Below are 13,669 nucleotides of genomic sequence, written 5' to 3' on the forward strand. Positions count from 1 at the left end.
CTCTGTGATGCCATCATCACCATCATCATCAGCGCTATCAATAGGGACCCCCAGCCTCAGCCAGCCAATCACCTTCCCTATAATGCTGTATGTCGCGCGGTTGCACAATCATCAGCTCACTTCAAAGCAGCAGCAGCAGCAGCAGCAGCATCGTGCACAGCGACAACCAACCACAGCCAACAGTCAAACTTTGGCGCGGCGCGAGTTCAATTATGTACAGTTGTCAAGTGGTCGGTCGCGACCCATGACAGTACCGTAGCGGCACCAGCAGAGCACGATCACAATGTGATAACGAAGCACGCACCCATCCATCTCTGCCAGCCCCCCCTTCGGTGCACCATGGACCAGCGGCATCGGTTGGAAATGATTAACAAACACAACCAACTATCCAGGAATACGCATCAGAAAAGGGGTGACAGAGAGAGAGAGAGAGTGAGGGAGGATGGTGGAATAAAAAAAATACTTCAACAACATAAACACGAGCCCCACACATCAGTTACACCACCCTAAGCATGATGTCATCTAGACGATCTGATATGCTCGAATCGTCCGCACCAATACCGACACGCGACGTTTACTGGATGGCTTCCAAAGATGATCCTTCGAATTCGAATTAAATCGGAGATTGTTGGGCAGATGTACAATGAAAAAAAATATAAAAGACCGATCAGAACATCGACATGGAGTTTATAATGGAAAAGTTAACCTCTCAGAGAGTCCAGCTATATATATCCCAAAAAAAAACAAACAAACGAATGAAACCAACGATCTACTACAAACACAAGGATGATGATGAACTAGTGTTTGCTGTTATTATTCGAATAACCCCACAAGGAGAAGGTTACACCCATCAGCGGACGTTAGGGAGAATCTGTTGGTTTAGCGCACGATTTGTTTATCCACCAATTGCATCGACTGTTTTGATAAATAGCGAGAGAAAGAGAGGAAGGGATCACGATGGCCTTAGATGACCAATGGGATTGGCGTTTTGGTACTGGGGAATACAATTCTGTTACGCGCCATAAACCGGTTCGAAAGAATCTTTTAAACGTTCATCACTTCTTTTTTTGCGATGACAAATACCGATGACAAACACCTCGTGGTACACCCACCTGACCTAACTGACGCATTGGTCACATTGGTTGGCTTGTTGAAATCCATACGTGCATTTTGTGAGGATTTTGGCACAGAGAGTGACTGAAGGACACCAAGACACCAGCACTTTTATCGGTTGCGATATCTCTGAGATCATTCAGCCATACCGTGACGTCACGCTGGACATTTTGCATCGAGAGGGGAAGAGGCAGCAGCAGCAGCAGCAGCAGCAACTCCTTTAGAGCTTCATATGGTTGCCCATGTTCGAACAGCTTTTTGTCCGTATTTGGTAAAACAGCTACGCAGCCAAGTTATTGATCTATTGCTCCATATTAAAGGGTTTCTCTGACACTGTGACATGAGTCAAATCTCATAAATAACTGTCTTTTTCTTTTTGCAATTCTGTATTACGATCATTGAGATTACGAGTGTCTCGCTGTGGGATACAAATTCATTCAAGACATTTCCAAGAATCCTTTGCTGTCGCTTTTAATTTCTATTTTTTGTCAAAGTGACTAATTCGTGCGATGAGCTCAGATGGGTCTTGTACAAGAAAAGTCGTCTAACCAGTATAGCACAACCCGAGTAGGCCTTTTTCAGCTTCGACATTACGAAATGTCATACTCGGTGACGAGGTGACTAGATTCGGTGTCGGATCAGAACTTTACCGAAAAAGTTGCTACCATTTTTAAAACAAACTTCATCAACCGTCCATATCGCAGCTGATCTTTGTTCATATTCCACACGAACAGAGCGGGGTGGTGTTGATATTAAAATCGTAAGATTGAATCGTATTTCATTCCTCCATCTCGTGTTTTATCCACTTGAAATTTTGTCCGCCTATCTCTCTTTCTCTCTCTCTGTCGCTAACAGTTTCTCCCTATCTGTGTCTCTCTCTCTTTTCCGTTGAAGCACGAAATTTCTCACTTGCTTTTAACACGCTGCCGCCTCGCTCTTCCTATCGCCATTTAAATTTCATGGCCGTACCCAGCGAGCCAGCCAGAGTGAAGTTTGTGGTGTGATGGTGGTGGTAGTGGGGCTCTATCGATGCTGCTGCTAACACCGCAGGACGGCGCGGCGGCTCATCCAAGCAGCCCAAGGAGAGGTCAAACAGCTAACGAGCTAGAAGACTGCCGGCAATGCAGTAGGATCAACACGCGAAAGCAACAACAACAACAACAACAACAACAAAACCAGCTTCGTTGCGGCACTTTAGCAAAGTCCATGGGGTCCCCCTCCACCTCCCAAATGGCAGCGCACAACCGGGCAGCGACGAGAACGAAGAGAACGTTATTTTTAGTCCATGACTAAATCGGCGTTAAATTCAACGACGACGTTCTGCGGGCGCTCTCTCGCGCGCAAACCGCCGCTGCGCTCTGATGTTCGACGTTTTTTGGATATAAATTCGTTCGGAACATCACCACCATCATCATCGTTGTCGTATGGTACAGAGTACGAGCACGAGCGATGCACCCTCGCTGCCCCAATAGTGCAGTAGTGCACTGGTGCAATGCACAACAGCATCACCACTCCGAGAGGACGTTTCCACTACTTTGCCTACACCATTTTGTTTGCTTTAAAACAACGTGCCGGTCGGGCTACCCAAGCACGATGCACGCGATCTGCTAGTTAGGGCCCAGTAGGCTGTAAACCAACCAACGGGGGCAAAAAGGGATAAATCTTAGGAAAGAACATAAACAACACCTCATAGAGACCATCACCTTGCATCTTGCGCAGCAACCATAGCGGAGTGCCCACCCAGTAATCCAATCCAACGAAAACTCGCACCGATGAGCTCACATTACCGTGTCCGTGTGTGTTTTCCAAGTGCCGGCAATGAATCGGTCACGTCCGGTCGTGTCTAGGCGTAACGAATGCAACAAGAAAAACGACTCGGTGAGCGAGAGAATAAGAAGATGCACACCGCGTGGCGTAACACGGCGATGGACAGCCAAGAATTCATTGGGAAGGGGTGCTGCTGTTGATGCTGCTGCTGCTGCTGCTGGTATTGCGCGTTCACAGTGCTAGTGAATGAAACAATCAACAGTCACCCACTCCCACCGCCTAATAGGCGAGTGCATATTCCCGTAAATCGCTTCATTCGCAAAATTGGTGCGGGGTAACCACCGCAGGACCGCGGGACCGCATTCGCTTCTAGACGAGCGCGGTCAAACTATAGCATTGAGCGCAAGCGCGCACCAACGATCATACAATGATCACCGCCGGGTCGGAGGATGACGTTACACACATGCAGGAAGTGTCTGGTCATCATGTTTCAAGCGGCCACACACTGCTGCTTGTGCCTCCTGCTCGCTGATGTCATATTGTGGCGGCTGTCATAGTGACGATCGTTTGAGCTGGGTGTGGTATGTTATTGTGGCTGCCCGTTCGACGCATGAATTGGGTTTTATTTACAAAACAACCTTCAAACTGCAAACCGTGCAGCATATCTCCACAAAATTCAGATAAGCCATGTTAGATTTTTTTAAACTAGACTATTAAACTCAACAGTGAGTATCTGTTGCTTTTCCTTAAATTTGTTTACATTTTACATGACCTTGAGGACATAGTAAACAGCCGTAGCACTGGGCAGCGCCTACTGGAACTGAATGACCTAAATTGCCTTCTAATTTAATATAAATACTTCCCTTAACCTACTTCAGCTAAGCTCTTCTCTAGTTACTGTCTTTTGCCTGAGTCTTCTGCAGGGTGTGGTCCCTTGCCCAAACACACACCCACACACCCAACAGTGTCTGCATCCGGGCACCTCCCAACAGCATAATACTGGGTCACTGGCAACAATTAGTAGCACCACTCGCCAACTTTTCTCGCGCGTTTGTTATGTTGCAGCTGGTGGCGGTGGGTGCTAGAGGTTGCGGCAGAGTGCGCCGCTTGCGAGGTCAAAAACTATCCAAACACCGCTAGCAGAACGGTATGTGTGGGTACGTGTGTTGGCTGGCTGATGAGATTCAACCAATTACCACACCAATGTTGACAACATTGGCAGTCATGACGGAAGCACTCGGTAAACAATCGACAATAGGTCTCTCTCCTCTGCAAACATTACCATCGAGTGTATCCGTTTGGTTTGTCACCACTACACAGGTACGCATCGTGGATACTCGTGAGCAAACATATCTCTTAAAAAAATATCAATGACCAAAAAACGGTCTAAATGAACATTTAAATATTTACTACAAAAACTGCACTCGGTTTCACATTTCAGACACTTTCTTGGAACCTATCTTATCATCTTAACTGTTCCCTCGCCCAGTCGCTTATCTAATGCCAACAGTAATGGTTGCACCGTGGACATTGGAAGGCAGGTGAAATAGATAAGATAATATAGACCCCCGTTGCTTTCAGAAAATACTTCCAATACGAGATCCGCTTCAAGCGCAGCGCCGGGCGACCAACAGAGAAGTTATGCACAAATAGCGTCCAGTATTTTACCTCTCTATGCCTTTGTTATGCAAGTGTGCACTAGCTTTTGCAGTTCAATGACTAGCTGGTATTGCTAGAAAATTCTGCTAACATAAAGCTGTTTGTAACTTCAACTTAAGCGATTTTACAATCACATACTTTAGTTACTTTACTGGAATGAAAAGAAAAACATTACAAAAACTTAGTAACGAGTATTTTACCAACACACCAACGCTCTCGCAGTCTCTCTGCCTGATGACATTAATTCGATTGAAGGACATCAGCATGCAACAGAGTTCCACCCTCCACCAGTCGCGCGCCCCCCCTCAGAGGTGACATCATCATCTGTAGTGTTAAACAGCTCAATTGCTTGTCACCACACCCCATAATCTCCAGCCTACCGTCTCCTCTCAACCTGCAAATGCGCCTACATTGGAACGGATTTCTTTTTGGGCTGGAAAAATCTGGAGCCACCGTTGCTGGAGCAGCCACGGTAACATGAAATCAATAATGGTGTTACATCGAACCAGCGCTTATCTCTACCCCAACCATCGCTCTGGTTTCGTGTGCTTGCGAGATTCTCCGTGGAGGAGCGCCTGCTATGATCCATGTTTACCGTGCGCGCTGCTGCTATCCCTTAAATGTGTGCTTCTCTCTCTCTCGCTCTCTCTCTCTCTCTGTCGTTTCTCCATCATGCGCCTCTCTTTACTCTCTCTCTCTCTCTGTTTTTCTCTCCCGTTTCCAGAGGTTGCTTAGAACTGTTCGCGGGGACATCTAGATACCGAGGGAAAAGGGGGGACGAGACCACACGGCTGTACTGCGCATGTGACGGAAATGGCGCCAGTGTATGATATCACACAGTGTGACTTCTTGTCTGCATCCTGTCGCGTCGGCCTAGGCCTCCTCTATTACCTTTCCCTTTTTAGTCCTTTTTCCTTCACTCCCTTTTTCAAGGATATCCTCACGGGGCTCAGGATTTGTGAGGCTCCGCGAGCACAATGAACTCTCTGCTGCACGGAGACACGGGGATGACGCGCGAAAATTGTTCGCCTATTTCTACCGTTCTGTCCTGGCCAGTGCAATAGTTGAACTACGGTGAAAAGAAAATGGTGAAACAATAAAGAATCTGAGATTCTTGGTACATAAATCAATCGGAGAATGGTTTATGTGCCGTAAAAATAGAACAAACAATGAACGTGATCAAATCGATTAACGCAATCGATTAACGAGACACGGCCTGTGTGTACCTCCGACCGAAAAGGAGTTTTAATGACCCGATCAAACTTTTGATTGGATGGCGTTACTTCCGAGATGCACTACGCAATACACTGGCAACTAGATGACCATAAAACATTGGCCATCTAGACCGATATATCGTCGTAGATAGTGAACTGAGAACACCATATGGGAGTTTCGGTGTTGCAAAAACGTGAAAAGATAGCTTCTAAAGCATTCTACAAAGAATATATGTCTATTCCTTCACTGAAAACTGTTGCTCTACCTAGAATGGTGTTTATTTTTATTCCTCAAATACGATACTGCCACCCTCTCTGGTCGTTGGAATGAAAACGATCGAAGGGCATTGGACACGGGGATGTGGTGACCGTTTCCTCTCATCGACAACATCAACTTCCACGCTCCCATCCGTTCATCTCGTGTGTTCGTGCTGAAAATCGATGGTTTATATTTGGCCCATCAGCAGCATTGCCAGCCTCGGGTCAAGTGGAATTCTCGCTCCAGCATTACACACTTGAAGACAAGGGTGTCTGATCGGAACTGAATGCTTGGCCCGAACTATCATAAAAATAAACCATTTCTGACCGTCTGACCAGAAACACCGATCAGTTTATGGGCATTTAATGCTCACCAGTGTATCATTATCAGAGAGCATATTTTTTTATGATGGATATGGACTTGTGCCCCGGCGGGGGATTTTTGTACAGTGGTGGTGTGCGGTTTTGCTATTCATCTTACGACATGATATTTACCCTGCCACAACAAAATATGGTCGGCAGTTGGTCACCGTTCGTAGTTGATTGGCGACAGTCGGTTTGCGCACCTGTTGTCCTCTGTTTGGTTATGATTTTCTAATGCCTGTGCTTATAATGCGACCCTATATCTGTTATTTAAGCATTTCATTAAGAAGCATGAGCATGAAGATGCACTGTGTAAGTAATTTTATCTTTAAAAATTGCTGCAAAACAAACCGGATTTTGCGTATCTTGCATGAAAAACCAGTATTGCATCCGGTTGAATTATTCGCTCCAACATAAGAATAAGAAGACCAATGGTGTAAGGTTTCCCCAGCGCGCACAAGAACCTTCTGGTTCCGGTTCACTTCCGTCACACAACGGTACACCTGCTAGAGCTTATCTTCCACCAGCAGGTTGTACAATATGTCTCGCAAATTACGCGATGCCTCGTGCAAGTGTGCACTGAGATAATAAAGACCGAACACCTTGACATAATAACACCATATGTTGTCGAACAAAATTAATAATAAATAAGAGATTTAATAAATTAAAACAAAATACATTCCAAATCAATCAGCATTATCATAGAATGAGAATAAAAAAGTTGTTCTTTTCATAAAAAAAGAAGAAACCTTTCGTAAAACATGATCACAATTTGTAATAGCAAAAAACCGTAATATATTACGCTGTATATATCTCCCCTAATGTTCTCTTTAGTTAGAAAGAAGGCAAACATAAAACAAATACACATTTATGGCTGCGTGCTACGGAAGAATGTGAAAGCCACATGGTCCGTTGGGCGTGGGGCATGTGTATCACGCGACCAACCAGCCAGCCATCGCTACCGCCACCGCACCGGGAAAGCGTTAATTTCCTTCCACGTTCTACACTCCCTCTCCCCGTCGCTCCGTTTCCGCTTGGCAGTTAGAACGAGGAACGAGTTTAGATAGTAAAAAAAAAACTGCCGTCTCGCGTCCTCCATTTCAAAAGCCAGCACAGCATTTGATTGAAGCATTGTTCTTTGTTTTCAACACGCTTTCCCCGTGCACACCGCCACCCGTTGGGCAGACCCATTCTAGGCTCGCGGTAACCACGAAGCAATTGTTTTGGACACGTTGCGCTATTTTAACTACTCGTGGCGGTGGATTTCAAATGAAATGGGTGGCGGATGGGCCATGTAATGCATAGAAGTTTTTTTTTTTTTTCATTAAAAAATACTATCCCAACAACTGTATTCCTTATCGATCCTGCTTGAAACTCTGGGCCGTGCGGTGGAGCTAAATTAACGCCATTACGTGAGCGTGTAGTGAACACGGATGAACGGTATAAAATATTGAATCGAAAAATGACATAACACGAGAGCGTGGTGCACGATTACACTCGCTGCAACTTTGCTGATTTGCCTTTTCTGGCAATCATTCAAAAAAGAAAAAGGAAAAAAACGATGTCAAACGTAAAGCGTAAAGATGCCATCATAGTATGCTGCGGCAGCAGAAGCGCACAGGCACCATCATTCAGCGTGGAGGAACAAGCGACCGAGGATGATGATGATAAGCTTCCGAACCAGCGGAGGCCTCGACCGGCAAGGCAAAGGTAATTATGTTGACGCTGTGCCAATAGAAAACGGAACTTTTAAGTGTCACAAACCGGTAGGAAATGCGTACTTTTTGGCTCGGACCATGCATGCAGCATAATTCCTTGGCACAGCAGCCCCCTGCTCCGGCTGATTGTGAGATGGCTCTGATCGTGCAGAAAGCGATGGCGACAAAACCAAAGAAGGTCAAATGTCAACACTGCTGGGGGCTGATTTATAGGTGGCCCACAGAAGTATCTCAGCAATCGGTTTGGCTAAAATGGCTAATATATGCTAATAAGTTATGCAAAGCATATTGCCAAAGGTCATGACCATTCGATAAAATGAGAAACTCCTGAACTTGGCACACGGTTTGAAAAACGGTTCGGGCAGCTCCTTGGTGGCTGGTGGTGGAATGTGTTGTGCTTCGTAAAGCATAACTTCCAAGCATTAGGGGTCGATGAGAGGGGTTTTAACACCCCTTTCGGTCGCGTTATGCTCGTGGAAACACACGTGGACATCCTGTCTGCCGTGTCGGCCTAAAAGCGACCAAGAAACATGATACCGATGGGAATGGAGAAGGTGAAGCACGAAGCACCACCACCGGAGGAGTGTGCACGGAAACCCCCCAAAAATAGAATTATTTTTCAACCGCATTACGGAGCATCTCCGGTGGGGGGACGTGGTACGAGAGGTGGTCATCATCATGGAAAGGGAGAGGGGGGGGGACTTGGTTTTCCAAATCATGCGAAAAAAAGGAAGTGCTGCAAAAGACGCAAAGCGAAAATCGATCGTTAATAAAATGAAGCAAGGTCTGTGTTCCCCCGTGGCCTAGGGGGAGCGACAGATACGCGACACGTCGATGTCGTCGATGTAATGTGTTACGTTACCCTCTCTCGAACGGCACCGGGCAATTTAATAAAGCATATCTTTAGTGGGGGAGTAAATGAAGGCTGTCGTTAATCCCTTGTGGTTTAAAAGAGGCCACCCTCTCAAGGATAGTTACAATGTTACAGCAGTCCGGGCCAGTTTCCTTTTGCTGCTTCTTGCGAGCTCTTATCATTCCGCTATCGCAAGGACATTGAAGCTTGGACGTGAGGCGCACACTTGACTTCATGAACTGACGACCGAAGGCTCAACAGAACTCTCCTGCAGATGATAATGTGCGTAATTTCGAGAGTTTGCGAGAGGAAAAAGCAAGAAAGGCGTTTGTTCCAACTTTAACGCGACAAACTTTGCACCCAACTGCAACCCCGCACTGTCAACAACAATGACAGACGTTGCCAAAAACAATTTCTCTGCTTCTCATCTTGCGTCTGACAATTTCGAAGGACGTGCGTGGTACCGCAGAGAAGCAGGCTGCTGCTGCTGCTGCTGCTGCTAGTGGCCTGGTGCTCGATGGCGATCGGTCTCGAGACACAACACAAGAAGAGACGCAAGCAACAAGAACAACACCAACAGTAGCAGCAAAAAAAAAAGATGAAAGAGGAAATCTGTTTTCCCTTCGAACATTCGTCGTTCATCGGTCAGGAAGTCATGTGAAGCGCGTTACTCGCCCAGATTTACCGTTCGCCCACCACCGAGAGAGCGAAAGAGAAGGAAAGAAGGAGAGCAAGCAAAGAACAAAAACACGGAGAAAACCGAGAACTAGAACAAGAAGTAAATGCGGTGTGTGCCGCGCCGCGATTGCGCAACCGTACCGGCGTCGATTCATACGCACACATACACGCGCTTTTTCTGTGTGTTAGTGTGGTGTGCGTTGCGCGCACGGGTGTGTGTGTATGTGTGTTCAACGGAGCTTCTTCACCGTTCTGCGCTTTCCGCTGTTCTCGCTCTCCCTCTTGGTGTGTGCGCTGCTTTCATTCCACTTTCCACCAAAAGTTGCTTTTACAACCCGCGGCAGCACAATGTTTCTTCTTTTCCGTATTTTTCCTTACACTAACATTACACTAACTTGGTTAATTTATCACACTCGCTACAGCTCCCAGACACCTACGGTTCGACGGCTGCCAACGTTTTCACAACCTTTCATCTCGATCCACAGTCCAGTCCACCGTTCTTGCTTGGGGTTCACTTTAGCACTGTTCGCTAGTTTTCGCCAGAAGGCGAATCGTCGACCACACGCAGCACAGTCTACTACAACACGACACAACGTTCGTTTGCTCACCTTTTGGGATGGAAATTCGAAATTAACATGTTTGACACTTGGGTTCGGAGCAACGACGGAGCAACCACCGCCAACAAGTGCACGCACGAAAGACTTAAAACGGAATCCTGCTCGCCACGGCAGACAAAATTGCGGTACCGCTCTCGGCGAGCTCTTTTTCTCTCTCGAGAGCGACAGGGGAGAGAGAGAGCAGACCTTTGGCTCACGAATTTCAACCACCCTCGGACAGGCAGGAAGAATATAGGCCCCCTCCGATGATGGCGTGTGTGGCCGCCGCAGCCGCGGACATCCGTTTTTCATTTTCCCGGTGCCGCCGCGTGTGTATGTGTGCCCCCTAGCAGCACACGCACAAATGATGCAGCGCAGTGCATCTCTCTCTCTCTTTCTCTCTGGTGCCCGCTCTCGCTACGAGAACGAAAACCCAGAATTGATCGATCGCAGAAATTGGATTGTTTTAACAGAAACAATTTTACAGCATTTTTAAAACAAAACTTAACGCAACAAATCTATCAAACTTCTCGACGAAACATCATCGTCTTGTTGTTTGCTGTCGCTACTCATTTGCTTTAATGCTGTTTTTTCAATGCGTGCAAGAAGCACGCCGTTTGCATTAAAAGGCAGCTAGTTTGTCAGTTCCTTGGTAGATCTCTCCCTGTTCTCAACATTTTGTTCAGATATGTTTGGAATTTTGACAGCTTTCAGTCTCTCGCGAGAGATCCATCGCTGTTCTCGCTATCGTTTGGCTATCAATTTCTAAAAAAAAAACTAACAAAACTAAATAGTAAAATCCACTACACACGACGCGACAAAACAACGGGATAGTGACCAATGTTTGGGGGGCTTTGAGGTCAAATTCATAAAATACACACACCAGCGAACGTGCGGGCACACAACACACACGCATGCAGGGTGAAGAGAAGGGTAGGGGTCAAAGGTGTTTTTTGGGGGCCCTGGCGTTCGTACACGGTACACAGAAAGAGAAAGAAAGAGAGAGAGAGAGAGAAAGGCAGGCGCACATTAAAAAAAAAACCACCGAAAAGCGAGGTCGCGCTCTCTTCCGCGGTTCCCCTCACGATGGGAGCACGATGGAGCATCGCAATATGGCGACAGGTCTGTTAATCTCGTGAATCGCTGCCCTCTGTGGATTTGATGGAAATATCACGAAATGTTTGATCGTTTTTGTTGGTGCATTGGCCGGAGAGAAGACGGACCGTGCCTATATCACGTCTCATCATCACGGGTCCGGCCCAAAGGATCTACCACCGCGAGAGAGAACCGGAGAGCGATGATGTCATCAAGGGAAATAATAAAAATAGCCATTTCTCATATAGGCCGCTGCGTTCTCTCATTTCCCGCAGCGCGCGGCGTTAGCTTGGGTCTGGAAACAGAGAGCAAGAGAGAGAGAAAGAGAGAGTCGCTGACTGTTTCTCTCCCCGTTTGGTGCAAGATGATGGCGAGGGGCACGATGCTTGATGTGTGTGACGGGTGTGGTGTTGGCCGCGTTTCATGTGTGTCCTCCTTTCGATACTCTTTCCTTTCCCCCTGTTCCTTCTGATTCGATGGCGCCCTCTCGTTCCTTTTCTTCGCTCTTTCGGTGCAGGGCATCGCATCGGGACTCCAGACTAGAGACTCCACATCATCATCATCATCGCTAGTCGTTGGAGAACTGGGGGATAAGGCGGGGAAAGAGCGTCCCCGTTGCAACGCGGCAGAGTTAACGTTTTCCCATGCACCGCACCGACCTAGACACAGCCACACAGCGGAACACACACGAATCCACCATCGAATTATGGGCGTTGCCGCGCGCGCGGCTTGCTTTTCGGAACTGTCACCCTCGGTAGCCTCGTTGGCATCACGACGTTGTGCACGGTTGCGGGGAGGTAGCGAGGAAGGAACTTTACCATCCGTCCGATCTAGTATTCACAATTTTTCTCGCTTTTCGATGTCTACTCTGCTGTTTCGTGTTTCACCAACTTCTAACCGACCAGAGCTCCACATACACGCGCACACATACACTTGCTCTTCACGGCACGCACGCACGCGCATCCACTAAAAAAACACGGCACACACAGAGGACGACGACAAGCGCCAACTTGTTCCGATTTTTTTCTTCTCCCTTTGAACCGAAACCAACAACCACAATCCATGGCTCACCCATAATCATGGTAGGCACTGTGTTTTACCTTGCTTTTCACACACTTCCCACATTTTCCACCCCTACGGAAAATGCGATTGAATACCGCACCGCACACACACGCATACACGCGCGCACACTCGTTCGATGTGAAAATGGCTGCTATCCTCTCCTCGCGAGGGCAAAGGGTAACGCGAGCGCGAGAAGAAAATCCAATATCTTGGATGTTTGGGGCGTGAGGAGAGAGTGGAAAGAAAGAAGAAAATTCTCCACCTCCTCTTACTCCTCGTCGATGATCGAAGTGATTCCTGCGAAATCGGTTAATTGCGAATGCAAGCAAGGGCGAGCCCGTGATCGGTAGGAAAATCGCCCTCGCCTCCCACACTCGCACGCACTCATCCCCTCATCGTTCCTCCTCTGCTGTTTCTTCTTCTTTTCGGCGTCTTATGCGCCGCTCCGGATTTGGCCATCGGTTTTCTCTTCCATAAATCCCATGCCCAGGGTGAGGCGGGCGAAGCGGCAGCTTCTCACCCTAGCGGATTGCGTAGGAAAAGGGGAGAAATGAAGATGCCTCGGAAAACGGAAAACGGAAAACGCAGTAATCGCTTTTTGGGAATCGCCGAAGCCGCCGCCGCCTCCTTTTCACCACCACAGCACCACGCGCGAACATACACACGCAACACATAACCTTAAATGGGTCGAATTTCGGACGTGAATTACCTTCTTTTTGCCCTGGGGATGCCACCTAGCTTGCTTCTTTTCTTTTCCCCCACCAGCGCTCTGCTCTTGCACCCCAAAAACCCGAAAACACCGCCGCACCGCAGTAGAACGAACGAGGACGGAGACCGGGAAACCGTGTTTTTCTTTTCTTTCACTTCACGACTCGCGGCAGCCAATTTTACGCAATTCTGTATCTCCGGGATGGCTCGTTCTTCAAGCGCGCGGCAACAACAACTGAGAGCGCGAGAGAAAGTGCAGCGCGAGCGTGGGCTCTGGTTGGCGGTTCCGAATGGTCGAAAAAGAGAATTTCGCCCATAGTTCAGTGCTTAGAGTGGGTTCACACAAGCCTCCTAAAGTTAACTATCAGAAGCCGTTGCAGGTTTTTTCATGTTTGTTGCCCATCAACATCCCATTGAAAATTCATCATTTTACCCTACACACAACTATTTTGCGAGCCAGCATTTTATCGTTCCATGGCCCTCCGATTACCACCCAGGTGTTGCGCTTGAGCTACCGACGTGAAAGAAGTTTTGGTCAAGTGGGTGTCAAAACGCAAAAACTGTCGAAAGTAAACGCGCAAATCG

At 47.5% G+C, this 13,669-nt stretch overlaps 1 protein-coding gene across 10 annotated transcripts in view; it reads right to left on the reverse strand.

Moving 5' to 3' along the window:
- Positions 1-13,301, reverse strand: part of LOC126577382 (spectrin beta chain) — a 28,599-nt gene extending 15,298 nt beyond the window's left edge. For 7 of the 10 annotated variants that reach the window (XM_050238966.1, XM_050238965.1, XM_050238963.1 and 4 more), the window contains exon 1: positions 13,086-13,301. The gene's annotated coding sequence lies outside the window, so the exon portion shown is untranslated. Of the gene's footprint in view, positions 1-2,900; positions 2,923-10,018; positions 10,133-10,231; positions 10,342-13,085 lie in introns of those variants that run through there. The other 3 variants (XM_050238957.1, XM_050238958.1, XM_050238959.1) reach the window with 3 other exon arrangements.
- Positions 13,302-13,669: the final 368 nt, after the last annotated feature.

This window comes from Anopheles aquasalis, chromosome 3 (assembly GCF_943734665.1).
Source record: "Anopheles aquasalis chromosome 3, idAnoAquaMG_Q_19, whole genome shotgun sequence".
NCBI classification, from domain to species: Eukaryota; Metazoa; Arthropoda; class Insecta; order Diptera; family Culicidae; genus Anopheles; species Anopheles aquasalis.